Source organism: Schistocerca serialis, chromosome 1 (assembly GCF_023864345.2).
Source record: "Schistocerca serialis cubense isolate TAMUIC-IGC-003099 chromosome 1, iqSchSeri2.2, whole genome shotgun sequence".
In the NCBI taxonomy this organism is placed as follows: domain Eukaryota; kingdom Metazoa; phylum Arthropoda; class Insecta; order Orthoptera; family Acrididae; genus Schistocerca; species Schistocerca serialis.
This window is the reverse complement of record NC_064638.1, coordinates 665960162-665969374: the sequence shown is the minus strand read 5'-3', so window position 1 is coordinate 665969374 and position 9213 is coordinate 665960162. Positions and strand designations below refer to the sequence as shown.

Sequence of the window (9213 nt, the reverse complement as noted above, 5' to 3'; positions counted from 1 at the left end):
GTTGGCAATAAATGTCAGCAGTGACGTTTACATCTCGGGGAAGCAGTTAACAGTACACCACAACGCCAATCTTCCACCAGATTCATAACGTTACCTTTTATCGATGAAATCAGGGCTTTGTACAGGGAGTTGATGTACTGCCTACGCTCAACCATTATTTTCCTTATGTTAGCATAAAGACACCAGTAACGGTACAGGCTAGGAATGGTCCGCGTTGTTCATGAGCCAACTGATGACGAGCAAGCAGAGATGCACATATGACATCCGCAGATTTTTGTAATTTTGGCCTAGAGCATGCGGTACCCATACACCCGATTTTCGAAATTCTCTACCGCATGCAAATGACACATAGTGGGGAATGATCCCAATTCATCACGTTTGCCACTTCTCAACTACACTGATGTGGATCATTGGCGATTAAAGCGTTTAAACAATTTTTGCCAAACCTTGAACGTCTTGTTGAACGTGGAGAGAAAACCATCTTCTTGCTGTGTCCTGTCCAGTGACATTATCTCGATACATGGCGCAAATTTTTCTGGTTGCCTTCGCTGCTGTCACCCCTCTATTGAACACAAACAGAAGAATATGTCCAAAATGTTCCGACTGCTCCACTTGGCACCCCATTTTCTAGCGTCCACAGCTTCACTCAGTCTCCGTATGAAAAAACGACAGTATGTAGACTCAAATAGCAACAGTGAACCACAAATAAAAAATTGACAGTTGATAAATAAAACTAAAAACTAAACTCCGTCCGAACAGGCCTTGGAAAGCCCAACGGTACCGACCGACCGCCGTGTCATCCTCAGTACACAGGCGTCACCGGATGCGGATATTCAGTTTACGTTACCGGAGCCGCTACTTCTCAATCAAGTATCTCCTCAGTTTGCCTCACAAGGGTTGAGTACACCCCGCTTGCCAACAGCGCTCGGCAGACCGGATGGTCACCCATCCAAGTGCTAGTCCAGCCCGACAGCGCTTAACTTCGGTGATCTGACGGGAACCGGTGTTACCACTGCGGCAAGGCCGTTGGCATTGATAAATTAACCCATAATAATAGGAACATGCAAAACAATAAAGGTTACGAACTTACGCACCAACCTAGCACATTTGATTACAATGATGTATTGTTGTTGTTGTTTGATGGAACTTTATGGCGTAAAATAGCTGAGGTTATAAGCGTTCAAATCGTGATCTTAAATTGTCCGTTTTATAGGGAAAGTAGTCCTTCGTTCCAGAAGTTTGTTGACACAGAGAAGCCTACACGGCATCAGTTGGTGGTTGAAGCTACAACGAATAATGATCATAATCTTGCAACGAAGAGGCTTTTGCTGTGTCCAAAGTCGAAAATTAAATCTTCTTTGTCATGTTTCTATGGCGAGTAAAGAGTTGTATATAGGATAAAAATCATTTGAGTGTTATCGGAGTAATAAATATTGTTCTGCAAGGTTAACATTTTTCCGATTTGGAAACTGAACACGATGCCTTAATTAGTATCAGCTAGTGTCACTCGTGGGCGCTGCATTCTTCCTAGACAAATAACGTGAGCATCTCGGCAATAGTCGTCCTGTACGTCGCCGCAGTCTCAAACAGGGCGACTGCAGCGTTGGCGGTGACGGTGGGATGAAATTCCGGCAGGAGAAAGGCCGACTGCTGTGTACCTGGCGCCCAGGGCCCTGGGCTCAGGTGTGCTTGACGCCCGTCTGGGCCGCCTGGCTGTGAGTTTACCGCCGGCAAATAAACGCGGGGCCCGCCAGGTGCCGCAGACATCTGCCTGCCGCCGCCTCATCTCCACGCCATGTTTTTCCTCGCCAGACAGGGAAAAGGAGGGGGGTTGTGGAGGGGGAGGGGTTTGGGGGCTGTGGAGGCTCCTGTCGAGAGCGGCTTATTGCGCAGGTGGGGGTCACCTTCTGCAGATCTGTTGCCGAACTATTTCTCCCATAGCCTTGCAAGTAAATGTAGGTAAAAGCTAATAAAAGACCGACAGCTGCAGTTAAATGACGTCTAGAAAACTTTGTAGCCCTGATGCTTGATTAGTTCAACCGCAGCACAGCCAGAGTTCCAAGTTTTTCTAGACGAAGTTCGAATCTTTTATGGAAAAGACACTTTGAAACTGAACAAAGACGAGATTTTTTCCGAAACTGATACATCCAAAACTTACACGTCTTAAAGTATGTGTGAATGTAGACCAAGCAGTGATGAATATTTTTATTTACAACTTTTATTCCCAACTGATGAGACCAAGTGAGGTGTTGAAGAGCTTCGCTCTTTGCAGAGAAATATCCCAGCAGGCTCGGAATAGGGCAGAGGAAACCCCAGCTGGCAAAGTTTTGGAAAGGATTCTCGATTCCAGCATTCACCTGGTGACTGAGGGAAACATCCTGAAAGCTCTTGTCAAACTAGAGGTTTCGAACTACTTTAGTTTATTTCTAGAGTAATGATGTCCAATGTTCTAGACAAAAATTAAAAAAGCTGGCGGACTTTGACCCTTATGGATTCAGGATTAAGCATAGAGCACGGTGGTGAGACCTATCAGGTGTCCTAATGAGACAGCTATAGGCGTCGCCTACTTCCAGGCTTTAAACCTTTACAGTTTCATCCTGATGGAGGGCAAGAAACCTGTGTGACGTCATCAGATTCAATGAAATAAGATTAATTATTACTTATTTTATTCCTCAGAGTACATCTTGTCACTGTGTCTTCCGTGCCAACTGCTGGCTTCGTAAGCCAGAGTGGAATCTGCTGAAGCCCGTCAGCTGGTCTGCTATGGGCGAGGCTGTGACCACAGCCGTGTGTTTGGCTCACATACCATCCTCAGAGTAATCTTTCTGTCTCAGGTCACTGCCCATGTTGTCCTTTTAGATGGACCATAATGTCTTTTGCCATGGCGGCGTGTGAATGCTGATCCTGGTCTCCCGATTCAGTAGGCCAAATGACCAGAATGGTGCTGAAGTTTCAGAGCAGTTGGTGCCCTGAACTGGAGTAGTGTTGTTAAACTAGTGGACTACACGTCAGTGGTGGCTTCAGAGCTGGATGATGGTTCATAGTCATCCATGGCTTGGCCGTGCGGTTAAAGGCGCTGCAGTCTGGAACCGCAAGACCGCTACGGTCGCAGGTTCGAATCCTGCCTCGGGCATGGATGTTTGTGATGTCCTTAGGTTAGTTAGGTTTAACTAGTTCTAAGTTCTAGGGGACTAATGACCTCAGCAGTTGAGTCCTATAGTGCTCAGAGCCATTTTTTCATCCATGGCTACGGAACAGTGGCCATTACATCAGATAGCAAGAGTATCACTGACACTGGAACAATCAATCCCAATATATTACGTTATAAAAATCAGAGAATCGAGTGCAAACAACACGAATGCCATCGATCCTTCTGATATTCTGAGTCTAGCCTAGCAGTATGGAGTATTTATGGCATTGAGAAGTTGCTTTGCCGTAAAATATCATTTGTAACGACCGTATCGGTCTCGTTCATTATGAGCTGTCAGAGGTCTTCAGTTTTGTTGTATTGGTTCAATAACTATGTTTCAGTACCGTAATTCTTTCGTCAAATCCCTGATACATGTTTTGTCCTAACTACTGCTTCTTACATAATTTAATGAGAGTCTAACCATGTCGATTGTTTACACCTAGTGGCCGGCTCGTCTTGATACTTCTGAGTGCCTGAGCAATGCAGCATAGTTTTCCCCAGTTCCCTTACGACCTTGATGCATAACACATCGTTGGCGCTTTTGACAATTTTTAGTTTTGGTTTTACAATTGAATCATCTTCTCTGCAGCAGCAGCGAGGGCAGAAGAGGTGGCACATAGAATGACCAAATGTGATCTGGTGTTCTGGGCTTGTCAGCATTCATCACTGCTCTTGAGTGTCTCAGTTGTGAGTTTCACACCGGACACTGTGGCCGAGCGGTTCTAGGCGCTTCAGTCCGGAACCGCGCTGCTGCTACTGTCGCAGGTTCGAATCTTGCCTCGGGCATGGGTGTGTGTTGGTTAGTTAGGTTTAAGTAGCTCTGAGTCTAGGGGACTGATGACCTCAGATGTTAAGTCCCATAGTTCCTAGAGCCATTTGAACCATTTTCTGTGGGTTTCACCTTCCAGCTTGGTGCCTTCTACAATGTCAGTGGGTTGAAAGGCGTTCTTCTGTAAGATTTACATTTTGCATATTGTTGCAGCACCTTGCAGTGCTGTCAGAATGACATTATCTTCCGTTTACAGTGAGGTCATGTTACTGAATTGGAGATTCAGACATCTCGGTCGAGCTATGTGTGACAATGCCTCAGTTGTGTGCCAAGAGATTTGGAATATCAACTCTCCTGCCTGTTTGACGTTATAGTTGTGATACTATGCTCAAGCCTATTTGGACTGGGCTTGGCACTGGGTGCGTAAAACTTCAAAAATTTTTACATTTGCCCAGTACATCTTTCTGCAGTGCAATGATATGTAAGTATGCATGTATCTGTATCTTGTGTAGCATCTGACATGTTTCATTGCCTCTTTGCCTCTACATGAATATTTTTCAGAGATTTTTGCATTTGGAAACAGCTGCAAGAATAGCTTTCTTCAGCTGTATACAGAACATAGCTATGACTGTGTTTAATTGAAACACTAACGATATTATCAGTCTCTCTTAATAAATGTTTCCATAAGAGAAAAAATAAGAACTTACTACCATTGGCATTTATGACGCTGACTGATGAGCGGAGATTGTTGTGCTGCAGGCTGGCAAGCTTTTTAACGTCACTTTAGGCTCCACTAGACAGACAAAAATATGAGAGGCACACAGTATACTCTGCACCGTAATAATCGTATTTATGTTTTTGTTATGCCATGAGTAAACCCTACATCATTCATTTTTAGGTCTACAACTTTGCTTGCACCAAATTTTTCTCGAAGTTAGAGCTTTTTTCTCAAAAACGTAGAAGAAATTTACGACTCCAAGTACTGACCATCGATGGCTGCTGATTTCTCCCACGTTTTTGGCAGCGGAATAACTGGGCGTCTTTTGAGATGGTGTGTAAATCGATCAAATTTTGCGCTTGTTCATATGACTGGAAGTGCTGGTCAACCAGGCCGTCTGCCATTGATTGTAGTCACAGGGAGCAATGGCTGGAGAACACGGTAGGCGGGGGCAGGACCTCCGATTTCAACGTTTGCGAGTATGCTTTGACGGGTTTTACGACGCTGGGTCGAGCATTGTCATGCCGCAAAATCACCTTTTCCTGTCTCTCGTTTTTTTGTGGCCGTTTGTCTTTCAGTGCTTGGCTCACACGCATCAGTTACTTATCGAGATCTTCTGTGAATGTTTCCGTCTGTTTAAGTAGCTTCGAAAACCTTCTGTTTTCTACCGCCATGCCAGTCTTCGACGCAAAATCACCGTTCTTGAAACGATAAAACTATTCTCTGCACGTTATTTCACTAACACGTGCCTCACCATAGATCTCACCCAGCATTTTATGAGCCTCTGTTGCAGATTTTTTCACGTTAAAGTAGAAAATTTAAACTTCTCACAAATGACGAGAGCTGTGCTCGTAAGTTAACGTATTCAGTTGAGAATAACTTTATGTTTCAGTCACAAATCAATGAATATTTTGAGGACGCTATACAAACGCGTAAGCTTATCGTATGACACTTTCGATCTACGAACCGTGCCAGCACTTGCCGCTACTGCCAAGTATTGCAAAACAGAAGAATTAAACCTGTACTTGTAGAACTAATAATGAACTTGCTTTTCGATTTCCACTTTCTTTTCTTTTCCGACACTAGCAATTCGTAAGTTGTGCAGTTCAGATTAATTCTTTAAAGTGCATCAGTAGAAGTCAACGTTTACTTTTTCTGTTTAAATCAAGCCATACAGAGAGTAGAAACAAGTACCATAATTCTTCTAGTGAAGAAAATACGAGACACAATAGTTTTGATTATCTATTGCCTGCATGTCTTTGCTACCTACACTGCCTTATGTTTAAATTCTACAACAAATGTATTCAGTGTTCTTAGATCGTATTTGAATGAATGAGTTATTGACGAAGCAACTTATTGGAGTACAATAGAATGAAAAAGTTTCGGCGAAAGGTAAAGATTCAGTGGCAGTGACAGCATCAAAGATTAGGAGTTGTTTAGCCAGGCACTAAAAGCAAGATGGGATTGAGCGTTTTACGGCGTTTTAATGCGAACAACTTTCTGAACACAACCAATCATGTACAGCATACTGCATCCATTCCTAAAATTTTGTATTGAAAGTGAAAGAAACTTGTTTTAAATTATTTTGTAAACAATTAGTTTAAATATATCAGCAACACGGTAGAGAAAATAATGTTCTAATTAAAAAATTCATAACTCTCTGGAAATTATGTATACCGTACTGTCTTGCCAACTCTTACGTTTGTTTACATAAATAAGTGTTACTTACACTGATTATTACCTCAAACACGCTGCATATGGTGAACAGTAACAGCTATAAGTTCATAGACTTTCACAGTCGTGTCGTTTTGGATAAAACAATTTTGGGTATTGAGGCGCGTCATTGTAACTACCGAAACAAATAAATTGTTGACTTTTCGACCGACTTGCTGTGGTCCTCTTCAAGACGGTTCAGTACCGAAAATTATTTTGCCCAAAACTGTGTCGTCTCCTTTTGGATCCGATCAAAGTTAGTTTTAGGCTACATTTACTTATTGAAAGCAACATAATGCATTTAGAAACTATCCTGCTCTACCATAAGTAGAGCACATTTCATCTGGATAATGACTTGACATTATCTGAGAATTTATCAAATTTGAACATGTCAACAGGTGCACTGGTCACAAACATACGTTGACACTGGAATGAATGTCAGTAAGAAATTTTTCGGGCAACTGTAAAGTCTGCACGAAAGGCCACTGATAATTGGTGCACGCCAGCGTAATTTGGTGCTAGGTAATAAGCAACTGCATGTGCACGCAGCTCGGCTACTGGCTTTGTTTCTCTCGTAAAACGTGAACGTAAATTTGGCTATGGGCGGAGCAGAATGGCAGGGTGCCCAAAGCTTACAAACACCTGCAGTGTTCAAGCGAGACAGCACCGGCTGCTGCTTCATATTTACCGCGTAACAAAGACGGGGAGATGTGCAGCACGCTAGGTCCCCAGCCGAAGACCCGCCAGCATATTTTCCCGTTTTGGCGACAGCTGGCCACCCACCGGCGGATTTATGAGACGGAAGAGAATAGTGGGCTGGCTCAGTGGATATTTTTGATGGATCCGGCCATCCGATTTCACATCCGTCGTTTACCATTGATGTGCGAGTCCATCGGATCCAGTCGTTCGGATCTGCAATGAGGCCAGATCCCTTCGAGTGTAGCGTAAATCGGCGGATTTTCGTGATTTATGCGCGAACCCATTTCAGTTGTGCATGCTCGAAGGGTCAGGGCCACAAGCGACAGGTTTCAAGAGTTCCGACTACAATGCGCCGAAAGTAGCTTTTAAAATATTGTGTTTTTAAGACATTTTGTGACTTCAGAACATTTTCGGATTTTGAAACGCTTTTATATTGTCGAGAATAAGTTATGGACGATAGTAGGAAAGGGATTGTAGCAGAGGAGGGCGACATGTACGATATGTACCCATACATTTCTCGAAAGAAGCATCGCACTAAATGGGTCAAAAAATAAATTGCCGAAAAGCAACGTTGCAGACACAAACATCTTACTCACAAGGGAACCTCCCCATCGCACCCCCCTCAGATTTAGTTATAAGTTGGCACAGTGGATAGGCCTTGAAAAACTGAACACAGATCGATCGAGAAAACAGGAAGAAGTTGTGTGGAACTATGAAAAAATAAGCAAAATATACAAACTGGGTCGTCCATGTGCAATATAGGCAATATTAAGGGCCGTGTAAAACGAGGAGAGCCGTGGTCCCGTGGTTAGCGTGAACAGCTGCGAAACTAGAGGTCTTTGGTTCAAATCTTTCCTCGACCGAAAATTTTAACTTTTTACTTTCAGTTTATGTGACAAACCCTTTATGTTTTCATCACTTTTTTTGGAGTGATTATTACATCCACAAGAAAACCTAAATCGGGCAAGGTAGAAGAATCTTTTTACCCATTCGCCAAGTGTACTAGTTAGGTGGGTCGACAACATATTCCTGTCACGTGACGCACATGCTGTCACCAGTGTCGTATAGAATATATCAGACGTGTTTTCCTGTGGAGGAATAGGTTGACCTATGACCTTGCGATCAAATGTTTTCGGTTCCCATTGGAGAGACACGTCCTTTCGTCAACTAATCGCACGGTTTTGCGGTGCTGTCGCAAAACACAGACACTAAACTTATTACAGTGAACAGAGACGTCAGTGAACGAACGGACAGATCATAACTTTGCGAAAACAAAGAAAGCAAAATTTTCAGCCGAGGGCAGATTCGAACTAAAGACCTCTCGTTCCGCAGCTGTTCACGCTAACCACGGGACCACGTAGCTCCTCGTTTCACACGGCCCTTAATATTGCCTATATTGCACATGGACGACCCAGTTTGTATATTTTGCTTATTTTTTCATAGTTCCACACAACTTCGTCCTGTTTTCTCGATTGATCTGTGTTCAGTTTTTCAAGGCCTATCCACTGTGCTAACTTATAACTAAATCTGAGGGGGGTGCGATGGGGATGTTCCCTCGTCAGAATCCTGATCATTCCTCTGATAATTGCAAAGGTTAAGAACACTAGAAAGAGGGCGTTCTTGATTCTTTGTGAAGTAGAATAATTCGTAATATCCGTACATTAATGGACATAACACTGTAATGAGTAATTCTAGGTGGTTATAATTAAGGTGCAGCTCCTCACGGAGGCCGATTTGGGCTGTAATTATCGTGTGGTAGCGAAACTTGGTAGAAATGCTATTACCTTAACGCGGAACCGATTTACGGTGGAAAAAATTAGTTCAAGTTTAGATCACCAGGTGCAGATCTTGCGCTGTACAGCTTCTCGTCGATGTCTCCAGTGGTCATATTGAGCAAACTGTGTAAGCGGAGGTTAATGATAAAATGAACATTATGTGTTTATCACTTGTTTGTCCTTTGCTGTCCACATCCCGTTCCTAAGTCACTATGTATGGAAACACTTCTATATGTCTTTTTGCATTCTTAGCACCAAATTTTCACCTGGTTGCCAAAATAGGAACTAATTCTTTTGGAGCGTAAATTGGTTTCCGTATTAAAGCGCTAGAATATCTACAGAGTTTCGC

At 43.2% G+C, this 9213-nt stretch overlaps 1 pseudogene; it reads right to left on the bottom strand.

The window, feature by feature from the left end:
* Nucleotides 1-913: 913 nt before the first annotated feature.
* Nucleotides 914-1031, bottom strand: LOC126428673 (5S ribosomal RNA; annotated as a pseudogene).
* Nucleotides 1032-9213: the final 8182 nt, after the last annotated feature.